Here is a 14,726-nt window from a genome sequence, read left to right on the forward strand (position 1 = left end):
GTATGTTTACTGTTTATATCTTTAATACATTTGCTTAATGTTTTGCAACTGGCTTATAAATGTGTGCTTCTGCAAAGCACTACACATATTGTTTCACTGGTGTTTTAAGTTTTATGAATTCTGAAAATTTAAAAATATAATAACAGTAGCAATCCGAGTATTTCACCATGAAGTGAAGTAAATCACTAAAATGCTAGCCTTCCCATTTTGCCTTGAAATTACCACTACCTGCAGGACAGGGAGCTGGAGAAAGTGCTTGTTCTCATGCACCCATGACGCTGCGCAAGTTGCTTTCGGCACCAGCCTAGTGCTTGGCACCTGGAAAACTCTCAGGAAATGTCTGGTGAGAGAATGGCTGAAAAGGAAGAAGGGGATGTTAGGGAAAAGACAACAGAGCAAAAGAAGAGAGAGGGAACAACGGTCAAGGAGGAAATGGAGGAAATGAGGCTGGGGGTGGGGTGGGTACAGAGAGGAAGATAGAAGAAACAACTGTGTGTTGCTTCTGCCTTCGACGTCTTTTCTCTGGAAAAATGGAAATCAAAGATCATTTCCATGACAGATCTTGTTCAAAATATTATTGCTGGAACCCACCTGGTGAAGTGGCAATTCTGTGGAAAGTTCACTGGACCATTCAGCTTTTCATCTGCAATAGAGGAAGCAAATCTTGCTGAGACATCTGGCAGGCACACAGTTGTTTCATCTTGGACACTGCTTCTGACTGCATTTTGCTATGCTTCCAAAAGCGATGTCACAGAGATATGTGCATCACTCATCTCCAATTGTTTTCTTTTTACCTCTAAGGATCATACATGAGTTTTGGAAGGAGGGTTATGGTTTTATTGTTTCTCCAAATAAAAATAGTAAGTGCTCATTATTTTTGAACAATCAGAAGATACAGATAAGCATAAACAAGGAAGTAAATATTGCCTATTATTCAAAACATCCAGAGACGGTTGTGATTAAGACTTGGTATTCTAGATTTTATTTTTTAATATATACATATAAGAATATATGTAGATATAATAGTACTATATATTCCATTACATTATCTTTGTTTTGCTTCCCATGTCAAACACATCTCTGTCCATCTTTTGACATTATTACATAGCTTTCTGTTCCACTATTGGCAAATATTTAAGTTTGCCAATCTTTGGTTTTTATAAACAAAATTAAACACACCAAAGAACATTCTTGTACAGGCATTTCTGTGCATTTATCCTGATAAATTCTTAGATGTGAACATGTAAATGTCAGTATGCACATTTTTAAAATGCTATATCAATTTGCCAAATTGCCCTCCAGAAAGTTTGAACCAGTTTATAGTCCCTTTAAAGTGTATGAAAGTACCTATTATCTCACACCCTCATCAGCACTAGTTATTATCATTTTTTTCAAATTTTTCCAGGTTTATAAGTTAAAAGGTATTTTCATTAGCATTTCATTTATTATGAGTAAAGTAAAATATTTGCATGTTTATGGGCCATTTGCAGTTCTTTTTTTTGTGTAACTCACCTAACCATGTTTCAACTGTGTTTTTCTAATCCATTTTCTAAATCTTTTCATTGATTTCTAAGAGTTATTCATAATTCGAAAACGTTAACCTTTGCCTCCTATATGTTGTGAATTTTCTTTTCAGTTTTTTATAACTTTAAGTATGTGATTTAGATATATAAAGTTTTATTTGTTTTAAGTAGCCAATATATCAATAACTTTCTTGTTGTTTCGTACTTTTGAATCATGCTCAGAAGGGTATTCCTCATTCCAAAATTATATAATTTTTTACCTGTGTTTTTTCTATCCTCTTATTTTTTACATTTATATTTTTAAGCCACCTGGAGTTTATTTGATATGTAGTGTGAGGTAGGGATCTAATGTTTTCCCCTAACTTGTTAATTGCTTCATTAACATTTGGACTAAATAGTCCATATTCTTTCTATCAATTGGAAATGGCTTCTTTACCATACTTTAAATTCTTACAGATACGTGAATTCTTAAGTTACTTGCCTTTTTTGTAGTTTTCTGAAGCCCTAAGTCCATGTATATTAGTCTCTTGGAACTATCTATTATTTTAACTATCCAGATTGAAAGTTCTTATTCCACAGATTTTTCAAGATTTTAGAATAATGTATGCTACTTTTAATAGAAAGAACAAGGTCTGTTTACTTACATTGGAGGTGTGGCATAAGAGAGAATTTTTCCCCTGGGTCGCAGTTTCAGTTGTGGAAAGATCTAGTGACTGTCTATTCCAATCCTCTAATTTTACAGCTAAGAACTAAAAATATTAACTGACTTGTTTATGGTTAACACAGCTACCAGTGCAGATCTAAGACTGGAAGCAAGAGTAGAACCAAAGCTAGTTAATGGAGAGGTGAGAGTGTAACTAAGGTATATTCTCCTAAGGCCATGCTGGATGGAGATGGTTACAATGAGAGTTTATTAAGGACAGCAAAAGCAGATTTAATAACAAACCCTCTTTGTTCTGGATCTCCAGGATCTAACAACTCTGAGGGAAATGAGAGGTTTCTGGAACACCAACTTGAGAGGGGAGTTAACCCTACAGGAGTGCTTGTTGTTAACTGACTGAGTCCTTAGAAAACCTAACATAAAAAGGAGACATCACAGACACACTTATAGCGAGCACAGAAGTACACACGCACATTCAGTAGGAGCAGTTTACCCAGTATTGGGCTTTCAAAGAGAAGTTTCAGACATTTCTCAGTAGTGCCACTCTCACCCTGGGTGATTGGAAAGGTCATTTCGGTCAGATGCCAGCAAGTGCAGGCAACTGAGAGGCAGGAAATGAGTGCAGCTTGAGAGCTCAGCAAAAGAGAAAAGCTTTTTATAGCCAAGGCCTGGGAGGAAACACTGATGATCTGAGGAGGACTGTGCATATGTTTGTGTTTTCTTTTCCTTGTTAAGCAAACTCTCAGACTGTGTTCTTTACAAGCCATCCAGGCTCTTTCACCCTCCTACCTCATGGAAATTCATTCTGACTTCACTGAAGTTTTAAAATATGTTTACTTTATCCCAAAGATATTTTGTAGTTTATTTTTCAATAGGAAACATAGTTATATGGTTTAAAATTTTAAAAATACCAACAGATATATAGTGAAAATCCCTCTCCCACCCATGGCCCTCAGCTACCCAGTTCCCTGTCCTAGGGAAAAGCAAGTTGTAGTTTCTTATTTACCCTTCTAGAGTTATTTCAGACATAGTCAAATATATGAATATCACATATATATTCTTTTGTGAAAATTTTTACACACAGTGTAGCATACTACACACACTTTTGTGCACCTTGACAATTTTACTTAGCAATACACCTTGGGGATGTTCTGCGTCTGTACAAAAAAGCCACATGATTCTTGTTATAGCTGCATCTCATTATACTCTAATGTATGACTAAAGCATTGTTTATTTAACCAGTGTCTCTTATTACCCACAGTTTGCCATCACACACAATACTGCAATTAATACATTATTTTACACATCAGCAAATTTTCATCAAGAATAAAGTCCTAGAAGGGAAAATGCGGGATGTAAGGAAATGACCATTCATAGTTTTCACAGAAATTGCTGAATTTCCCCTCTTAGAGATTGTACCAATTTAAAGCCCTCTCAGTAATGTAGAAAATGCCTGTTTCCTCACCCTTTTACTAATATAGTGTGTTGCCAACATTTTTTTAAACTTCTGTTAATGTGATAGGTGAACAATGGTATTTCAGTACAGTTTTAATTTGTATTTCTCTTATTATGAGTGAGATTGAGAATCTTTTCATATATTTAAGGGCAATATGTATTTTTGTCCTATAAACTGTTCATACCCCTAGGGTTATTTTGTTTTTGTTTTGTCTAGCATGTTTTTGACCCTTTTCTTGTTGATTTATAAGAGCTTTTTATATATTACAACACCTAGTGATTTATCTATGGTTTTAGTTGCATATATTTTCCCTAGTTTGTTGTTTGTCATTTAACTTTACTATTGGCATTTTAGAAATTCTCTTATTTTATGTTTTCTGTCAGACTTTCACAGTCCAATATTGTTTAAAAGAAAATTCTATGGTCTATTTTTTATACATTTATGGTTTATTTTTACCTTGAAAAAAATTTTTTTTAAATGAGAGCATTTTTTTTTCCAATTTTTATTGGTGAATATTGAGAAACAGTGTGTTTTTCCAGGGCCCATCAGTCATTGTCCTTCAATCTACGTAGTTGTGGAGCTCAGTTCCAAGTCCAGTGGCCCTTTTCAATCTTAGTTGCAGGGGGTGGAGCCCACCATCCCATGAGGGAATTGAACCGGCAACCTTGCTGTTACGAGCTCCCACTCTAACCAACTGAGCCATCCAGCCGCCCCTACTTTGAAATTTTTGATCTATCTAAAATGTATCCTGATTTAAAGTTTTAGGTTTGGAAGCAATTTTATTTTTTCCAGATGGTTAACCAGTTAGTCCAACACCATTTATTAAATGATCTTTCTTTTCTCTAATGATTTGAAATACTATCTTTGTAATATCTATATTTTTAAGGTATTCACATATTATAATTTATAATAAAATATTTTCCCTTTAACAACTGTCCTCAAAAGCTTCATAAATCTTATAACGATTTCATATCAGTCTCTTATAATCACTGGAAAATCACATTTTTATAATTTTCTTCTTTTTACTTCCTCTCTCTTCTTTGCTTTAGAAGTCATGATAAAAACCCTAGGAACAGAAGGGAATTTCCTCAACTTAAAAAAAAGAATATCTACAAATATTCTACAAGTAACATCATACTTAATAATGAGAAACTAAAAGCTTTCCAACTAAGATCAGGAAAAAGACAGGGATGTCCACTGTCACCGCTCTTTTTCAACACTGTACTAGAAGTTATATCTAATTCAGTAATTTGGGAAATAAAAGGTACACATATTGGGGATGAAGAAATAAAACTGTCTTTATTTGCAGATGACATCTATTTGTGATCATCTATGTAGAAAATCTGAATTGACAAAAAAAATTTTTGTTGGAACTAATAAGTGATTGTAACAAGATTGAAGGATACAAGGTTGATATGCAAAAGTCAATTGTTTTCCTATATACCAGCAATGAACAAGTGGATTTGAAATTAAAAACACAATACTATTTATATTAACATCCCCAAAATTAAATATGTAGGTATAAATCTAACAAAATATGTACAAGATTATATGAAGAAACCTACAAAACTCTGATGAACGAAATCAAAGAACTAAATAAATGGAGAGGTGATGCATGTTAGTGGATAAGAAGATTCAATATTATCATGATGTCAGGTCTTCTCACTTGATCTATAGATTCAATACAATCACAATCAAATCCCAGCAGGTTATTTTGTGGATATCAACAAATGGATTCTGAAATTTATATGGTGAGTCAAAAGACTCATAAAATTGCCAACACAATATTGAAGAAGAACAACAAAATTAGAGGACTGATACTACCCGACTTCAAGACTTATTATAAAGCTACAGTAGTCACAACAGTGTAGTATTGATGAAAGAATAGACAAATAGATCAATGGAACAGAATAGAGAGCCCAGAAATAGACCCTCATAAATCTAGTCAACTGCTCTTTTACAAAGGAGCAAAGGCAATATAATGGAGGAAAATGATGCTGGAACAACTGGACATCTACATGAAAAAAAGGAAGGAAGGAAGGAAGGAAGGAAGGAAGGAAGGAAGGAAGGAAGGAAGGAAGGAAGGAAAAGAAAGAAAGAAAGAAAAAGAAAAGGAAGGAAGGAAGGAAGGAAGGAAGGAAGGAAGGAAGGAAGGAAGAAAGGAAGAAAGGAAGAAAGGAAGAAAGGAAGAAAGGAAGAAAGGAAGAAAGGAAGAAAGGAAGAAAGGAAGAAAGGAAGAAAGGAAGAAAGGAAGAAAGGAAGAAAGAAAGAAAGAAAGAAAGAAAGAAAGAAAGAAAGAAAGAAAGAAAGAAAGAAAGAAAGAAAGAAAGAAAGAAAGAAAGGAAGAAAAGGAAAAAGAGCCTAGATGCAGATCTTATACCCTTCACAAAAATTAACTCAAAATGCCTTATAGACCTAAATGTAAAATGCAAGACTGAAAATGCTAGGAGAAACATAGGAGAACACCTACGTGACCTTGGGTATGACAATGACTTTTTAAATACACCACCAAAGGCACAATCATTGAAAGAAATCATTGATAAGCCGAACTTCACTAAAATTAAAAACTTCTACTCTGACAAAGACAATGTCAAGAGAATCAGAAGACAAGTCACAGACAGGAGAAAATATTTGCAAAGGACACATGTGATAAATGAATGTTACCCAAAATATACAAAGAACTCTTAAAACTCAACAAGAAAACAATCTGATTTTTAAAATGAGCCAAAGACTTTAACAGATACCTCACCAAAGAAGATATACAGATAGCAAGTAAGTATATGAAAAGATGGTTTCACATTATATGTTATCAGAGAACTGCAAAAATCTGTACATAGATGTGTATAGCAGCTTTATTTATAATTGCCAAAACTTGGAAGCCCCTAAGGTGTCCTTCAGTGAGTGAATGGATAAATAAACTGTGATACATCCAGACCATGGAACAATGTTAAAAACAAATGAGCTATTAAGTGATGAAAAGACACAGAGGAATATTAAGTGAAAGAAGCCAATTTGAAAAGGCTGTATACTATATGATTCCAAGTATATGACATTCTGGAAAGGCAAAACTATGGAGACAGTAAAAAGATTAGTGCTTGCCTGGGGGGTAGGGGGAGGCCTGAATAGGAGAAGCAGAAAGGATTTTTAGGACAGTGAAAATACATTGTATGCTATTATAATGAGAGCTATATGTCATTATACATTTGTCTGAACCCATAGAATGTACACGAAGAGTGAACTCTAATGTAAACTATGGACTTTGGATGGACTATAATATGTCAGTATAGTTTCATCAATTATAATAAATATATCACTTTGATGGGACACAATAATGGAAGAGGCTATGCATGTGTGGGGGCAGGCTATATGGAAAATGTCTGTAACTTCCTCTCAATTTTTCTGTAAATCTAAAACTGCTCTAAAAAAATTAGGTCTTTATTTAAAAAACAAAAAGTTATACCCTGCAGTCCAGTTCCTCTGCGAAACCTCTCTCACATTCTTAGCATCAGTATTTTTGCTTTTCCAGATAGATACTGCCCCTACTTTTAGGATTATTTGTGTTTCTTCTTCCCCTTTAAGAAGAGATTGCAAATTGCTCCCCTCCCTACCTTCCCATCAATCCTCGCTCTCATTCAGGTGGGCATAGGTGAGTGGATATAAAGGTAAGGTCGGAGTTCCAGAGACGGCAGTCCTCTTAGCATAGAATAAGGAGTTATCCACACGGAGGAGGCTGCTGAAGCCCAGAGAGTATTGATTTACAAGGAAGAATGTGCAGAGGAAGAAGAGTGATGGTGCTAAGCTTTGTATTGCACCGATAAAGAAGAGTGTGAAAGAGAAGTTAGAGGAGAAACTACAGGAGTAAAGGAAGAATAAAAGATGAAGAGTGGAGAGTCTCTGAAGAGGGACCAAATAATACACAAAAATCAACCAAGCTGAGGATAAGGAACAGACCAATGGATTTGGTGACAGGGAGATCATAGCTGCTCTTTAGGGCAGGTCACTTCCCATATTCAAATCCATCTGCCCTTCTCATCTCAATTGCTTCCTTTTCTGGGTGGATGAAGTTGCTGTCAACAGACCAACACTCCCAACAGAATAATCAGAAAAGCCAACTAAAACACATAAGTTATCTCTTTGAAGGATGCTGAGAACTGCTGAGGCAATGAAAACAGGAAGATCTAAGGCATTAGAGAGGAAAAACCTTGAGAAGAAAGAGCTGTTTCTGCAGCTACTTTTCACTTGGGGCATTTGCAGGAGGCTCATAATCATAGTGCAAGATGCAGTGCAAAGTCTGGCAGAGGGCTGTTAAAGAGGAAGAGAAAGCAGCAGAGTTTGGGGAAAGACTTGAAAGGGCCTCAAGCATTCAGCCAGCTTTCCCCTGAGAACTTTGCCAAATACTGGGGCTGTTCAGAGCAGAGGTTTTAAAATGCAAGTGGAAACCCTGCCTCTGAAAAGCAGAGTGAAGTTTTTCAGCACTCTTGTAAGACTAAGATTAGAGTTTAGTACCCACTGGGGGCCAGGCTTGCAGAATACAATGGGTTTTTTGTTGAAAACTCAAGTCAGAGATAAACCGGTGGAAGACTGAGAATTACCAGACCTATAATTCACTGTAACTCAGCAAATCACTAAATGGAATAACATGATCAGCCACCATTCTCTCTGTCTGTCAGATGAATGGCAAACTCTCTCTGAAAGAAGATTTCATCTGAAATCTCTGCAACTTAGTATACACCATGACCAGCATTCAGTTAAAATTTGTTAGGTACACCAAAAGATGGGATCATGTGACTGAAAAACCAAGGGGAAAGCACAGTAGAAACGGGTGATTCAGAGGTTGAAGTTAGTTGACAAGGACTGTCAATTAACTACTACCATATGTGAAAAAGGAAAAGATGGACCACATTGATGAAAAGATGGAATCAATCTCTACCTCTTCCACAAAGCTTCTGTTGGTCCTCCATTTCTAGAAGTCATTTTTGCTTCCTCCACATAATCCTGAAAGTTTATCTGTACTTATTGCACTTACAACTGTATAATGTAGTATCTTGTAAGTAGTTAAAAGCATGGAGGTTTTAAAGTCACATTGGGTTCACATTCGAGGTCAGCCACTTGCTAACAATGTGACCTTGAATAAGTTACCTATCTTATTTGAATCTCAATTTCCTTGTTTATAGAATGGAGTCAATAGTAGTACTTTCCTCATAAGGTTGTTTCGATATACTCACACTAACTCAGTTGCAATGAAAATGTGTTTAATTTTCAGTTACTTGCTCTAGTTTTCCTCACAAACTCCTTCTGCTGAGGAATGCGGAAAGAACTTTAATTTTTGTCCAATCCACTCATTTTATGCTAATCTAATATTTTGAGTATTTCTTTAGGAATCTCAGTTCTTTGGGAATAAATGTCAGGCCTTTGCATCCTTCTGCCAAACTGGTATTTGGGTGTATGGGGAGAGATCTATGGGTCGTGACCTCGTGACAGCAGAGGAGAGGCAGGGTCCTTAAACCCATCCAGAGAGGAAACCCTGGATCCCTTCTGATCTGTGTTGTAAAGTAGCTAGATAAGCCTGCTCCCTGGACTGGTAAGCAGCAATGTGCCCGTGACCTAACCTGGGTGTCTGGGCTCGATGAAATGGTGCTCACCACTGGATTCCAGAGCCCCAGCCACTGGCCTCCAGTCCCATAGACCACCACCCCCACCCCCACCCCCGTCATGGTAACTTCAGGCTTCTGCCTGGCCACTAACTTTCTCAGCGTCTCTATGTCTCCTCACTGGAATGTGAAAGAATTATCACTGCTGCAGAACAGCTGCCCTTATTACATACTCCCCTACTTCCCTCTTCATGTCCTGAATTGTGCTGAATTGGAACTTTCTATGTTTGTGGAAACATTCATTTAATGCTTTCTCCCATACAACATTGTAATTCTTGGGGCGCTGGGGATCTTGTTCAGTTTTGCTCATCACTGTATTTCTAGTGTGTAGCATGACAGGTACTCGGTCAATACTGCTAGATAAATAAGTGAGAAACCTCTAACTTCAAGGCTCTAAGATTGAAGAACAGGGATGGTTTTGCCTCAAATCTTTTCCCATGCACACTAGGAACATTTGTTAGTTTTCTACACAACAGCCATTCTCCACATGTTCTTTGCTATCAGAACATTGATTTTGTTTGGTTGGCAAAATGCCCAGCCCAGGGACTAATTCATGAAGTGGTCTAAACCCATCATTGCAATCCCATTCCTTTTTGTCAGCAATGGATCAGAGTAGTTATACCACAGCGTTTGGGCTAATGATAGAAAGAGACATCTAGGGGACTTCTAGGAAAGACTTTTGTCCTTGATGAAAAGAAAGAAAAATATGAGGAGAGCTCTCGTTGGCCTGCTCGGCCCTCAATCCTTCATGTCTTAAATGAGGTCGGGTGAGAAAGTCATATTTTGGAACCATGGCAACAATCTATTGACCGTGAGGGAAAGGCCTGAAGAAACGCCAAAATGACCTCATTGAACTTCTATACCAAACTTGGAACTACCTCCAGACTTCATGTTACGTCAGACCATAAAAGTCTTAATTACTTAAGCTACTATTATTTAAATTTTATATGATGGGAGCCCATTTTTTTTTCATCTAACTAATACACTTTGGAACAAGTGCAATTTCACATGCACGCTGCTACCTAAAGCTGGGTAAGCAGATAAGTGGTCCTATTTTTACCCCCATAGAGGTTACAGTCTACTCTCAGTCACAAGCCTCATTAAGATCCTGTGCTACATGTCAGATATGGCTTTAGGTAACATCCCTAAAGCACTCTGAACAAAGAATATCTAAATGGTCACACCTGGTGACCAGGTAGCTACAGGTCAAGGGAATGGAATGAAGAAGTACAACTGAAGAGGCAGAACAGTGAGGGCTGAAGCCAAAAAGAAACCAAGAGGATATAAAAGCAAAAGGGAAAACAAGAACAGGGTGGAGAAAACGTCCAAGCAAATAGCAACAGAAAGATCCAGAGGAATTGGGAATGGAAAATTTTAATTTCTTAATTATCTAGGGAATATTCTAACCCAAATGTACAAGACTTTTTGGAGAAAATTTTAATTTCAATACTGGACATAAACAAAGACCTGAATAAATAGAGTGATACATCAATTATATGGGACAATTTAATATTTTAGACTGTCACTTCTTCACATATTAAACCATAAATCAAATGTAATTCCAGGTAAAATGCCCCCTCCAATTTCCGGGACTTTGAGAAATTGATTTTAAAATGTATCTAGAACAATAAACATCCACAAACAGCTAATTAAAAAAATGTGAGCAAAAAGATTTACCTTACTAGGTAGTATGGCATATCACAAATCCATGTTTTTAAAAAGAAAGAAAATGAGGCAAGTGACCAATGGCACAAAATAGAAAACCCAGAAATTGACCTAACTGTAGATGGGAACCAAGTGTATAAGAAAAGGGGCATCACAAATCACTGGGGAAGCAATAGATTAATTAGTAGATAGTAATGGGAAAATTAAGTCCATCAATTCCACTTCAGACAATCTAAAAAGAAATCCCAAATATGTTAACGCCCTAAATGTTAAATGTAAAACTCTCTAGTAATAGAAGAAATATGGATGAACATCACTGTGACTTTTGACTGGAGACCTATAACTTAAAGAACACCCCAAAAGTACAAACCATAAGCAAAAGAAAAATTGGTGGATTTTTCTATTATATAAAACCAAATTAAAGATTTATTCCAACAAAAAATATTTCTAAGTCAACAGGTAGTTAGTAGAAAGGAAGATGTTATTAACAGCTCACACCAAAAGATCTATGAGATCTGACAATGAAGTTCGCGAACTTGTTGCAGTGATGCTGCTAACCTTTTTTGATACCAGAGGGATTTTTCATTATGAATTTGTACCAGCTGGAAAAAACAGGTAACCAAGTTTACTGTTTGGAAGTGCTGAAGAAGCTGTGTGAAAAAGTTAGATGACCTAAACTTTTCGCCAATAATTCATGGCTCTTGCATCACAACAATGCACCAGCTCACACAACACTGTCTGTGAGGGAGTTTTTAGCCAGTAAACAAATAACTGTATTGGAACACCCTCCCTACTCACCTGATCTGGCCCCCAATCACTTCTTTCTTTCCCTGAAGATAAAGGAAATATTGAAAGGAAGACAATTTGATGACATTCAGGACATCAAGAGTAATACGATGACAGCTCTGATGGCCATTCCAGAAAAAAAGAGTTCCAAAATTGCTTTGAAGGGTGAACTAGGTGCTGGTGTCAGTGCATAGCTTCCCAAGGGGAGTACTTTGAAGGTGACCATAGTGATATTCAGCAGTGAGGTATGTAGCACTTTTTCTAGGGTGAGTTTGTGAACTTAATTGTCCAACCTTGTATATCTAGGAAATCCTGCAAAACAATAAGAAAAAGACAGCAACAACGGCAGGACAACAAAATAGCAAAATATATGAATAGGCAAATCATAGAAGGGGAGACCTCTGAGTGGCCAATAAGTATATGAAGAGATGCCCAACATCACCAGCAATCAGAGAAATGCAAATTAAAACATCAATGAGAGAGGACAGAAAGTTCGATAATATCAAGTATAGTGAAGATGCAGCGCTAGTAGAGTGTGAACTGGAGGACCCTTTCTGCAGAGCAGTCAGTCCAGAAAGACGTCAAGGATGCAGTCTCGGCCCTGAGTATGTGCCCAGTACAATTTCAGTGTGCAGATCAAAAGGATCTACGCAAAGGCTATTCATCGTAGCATGTGTGTAGGCACGCATATGTGTGTACAAAAACTTGGAGGCAACCTGGTGTTTATTACTAAAGCAATGGTTTAGTTAAGCATAAACAGAAACAATACGGGCCACAGGCTAGCTAGAAGTAGTAAAGGAGTTTTACATATAGCAGCATGGATGGGTCACCAAAGCCTAATGATGAAAAAAAAAAAAAAATCAGGTAAGAAGCAGAACAAGTTCCATAGCACAGAACCATATTTGTGAAGGAAGAACACACACAAAATGGCACCTCATAGTATATTTTTAAGAACGCATACCTAACGTGGGAGGTGGATTAGAAGGATATACAGAAGTTCAAGTCAGTACCGCTGTTGGAGAAGGAATGGGGATGAGAAATGGTTATCTTGATTGTGATGATAGTTTCACGGGTGTATATACGTCAAAATTGACAAAATCATACACTTGAAAGTATGCAGTTTTTGTATGTCAACTACACCTCAGTAAAGAGAGTCGATGGATAATGACAGTAGTACGTGAACTGATGAATGGTTAACTCTATTCCATTTTCCTGAGGTCCAAATAAAATAAAATAGAAATTCCTAGGGCTAGTGGCCAAACTCCAGTGGCTTTCAAATTTTAACGTGCACGAGAATCATCAGAGGTACCTGCTGAAAAAACAAATGTTGGGGCCTCACCCCCAGAGATTCTGAACCTGCATTTGAAACATGCACCCTAGATGGTTTTCCTGTAAATGGACCCTGGGTACACTTGGAGATGCCCTCAACTAGGTAAAATCAAGCTACCAAGAAAGTGACAGGAAATGACAGTAGAAAGTAGAACATCTGCCCAACACCAGCAGCAAAGAAAGGATGTGCTCAAGCAGCTGGCCCTGTCAGCAAGGGCTGCCTTTCCTCCCCCCCCTTTTGTGTGAGCCAATCCCACTGGGCTTGGCCTGGAGGGATTGGGCGATGGAAATTGACAACACACATCTGGGGAGAGCATCTGTGGACAGGAAGCCCGAGAGGCATCTTCTTCACAAGGATGGTGTGGACGTGGTGTCTCTCGTGGTCCTGAACTCGACCTGATCATCGTCACTCACAGTCAGTTTCCAAGATTGGACTGTGGGTTGAGGGGAAGTAGCTATGAAAAGAGTGAGGATGTGGGACACTGTCAGATGTAAATGCTTGAGTCTGACCTGATGAGAGAAGAACAGGCTGAATCATCATCTCTCAGCAAATCTCCTGGTGGGCTCTTTCAGTGTGCAGATGGTCCAGGATTTTAGCCACAGCATCTGTCATCCCTCCAGTGCCTTGCTTTGCCCTTGTCTCCTTTGGCCCCTGCTTCTGGCCTATGTTTCAACAGCTGGACTGTTTTGTGGCATAGTGTGTACCATGCCCAGGAGATGTTAATAGTAATGGCGATGACTGTAGGCAGACACGACTTGGTCTTTACGTTGACCTTCGGGATGTGTGATGGCATGCTCATCCTGCATTTCTAGCTACAGAGAAGTCTGTCTCCTTGTGAATGGTGCACAACCTCCCCAGTCAAGAACAGACTTCTGAAAAAAGAAAAAGAGAGAGAGAATGGACTTCTGGGCTCCCTTCCACTGTTGTTTATCCAGGCACGGTTCCCCTAACAGCCCAGAGCACCAACGGAAGCTTAGATTCACTGTCCCCTTCCTAATATGCAGAATGGCCTGGTTTCCTAAGGACAAGAGAGGTTTTTCAGATTTATACAAACAGACCAAGCATATTTGTGGGTATCCAGGTAACAAACCCAGTTTGCAGCTCCTTTTGACAGCATAATTCATAGCCCCAGACAGAAATGCTAATGTGAACACAGACACTCCGAGGAATAAGCTACAGTGGAAAAGATTAAGAAATAGTCCCAAATATAGCTCTCTAGAGAACATTCGAGCCTCCAGCAGACCTCTTTTCACAAATGTGAATGTTTTCATACAAAGAAAAAAGAAAAGAGTGAAAGAGAAAGAATGGCAGAGAATCCAGGCATAGCAATATTTCAGGCTTATTAATAACCAGCAAAGTTTTCTTTCTCTCCTTAGGAACTTCCTGAAGTCAGCTGTTTGATGCTGATTGTGTGTGATGTGTAAACAAGAGTGTGTTAATCTGAGGATCCCTGTGTGTGTGGACAGGACTGGGTCTCCCTGCGCCTATCTGAGTGAGACCCGGCGCAGCTGCAGCTCCCATGGTACCCAAAAGCCTGGGCCCGCTGACAGAGCCATTCTTCTCTCTCAGTAATGTGTTTACTTAAGCATGAACATTAGTGTCAGAACTGCTTAGTGCAAAGGACCCTTTCTGGGTGAAGCAGTCATTGCCAAAT

Source organism: Rhinolophus sinicus, chromosome 3 (assembly GCF_057876585.1).
Source record: "Rhinolophus sinicus isolate RSI-liver-muscle chromosome 3, RSI-T2T, whole genome shotgun sequence".
Classification (NCBI taxonomy): Eukaryota; Metazoa; Chordata; class Mammalia; order Chiroptera; family Rhinolophidae; genus Rhinolophus; species Rhinolophus sinicus.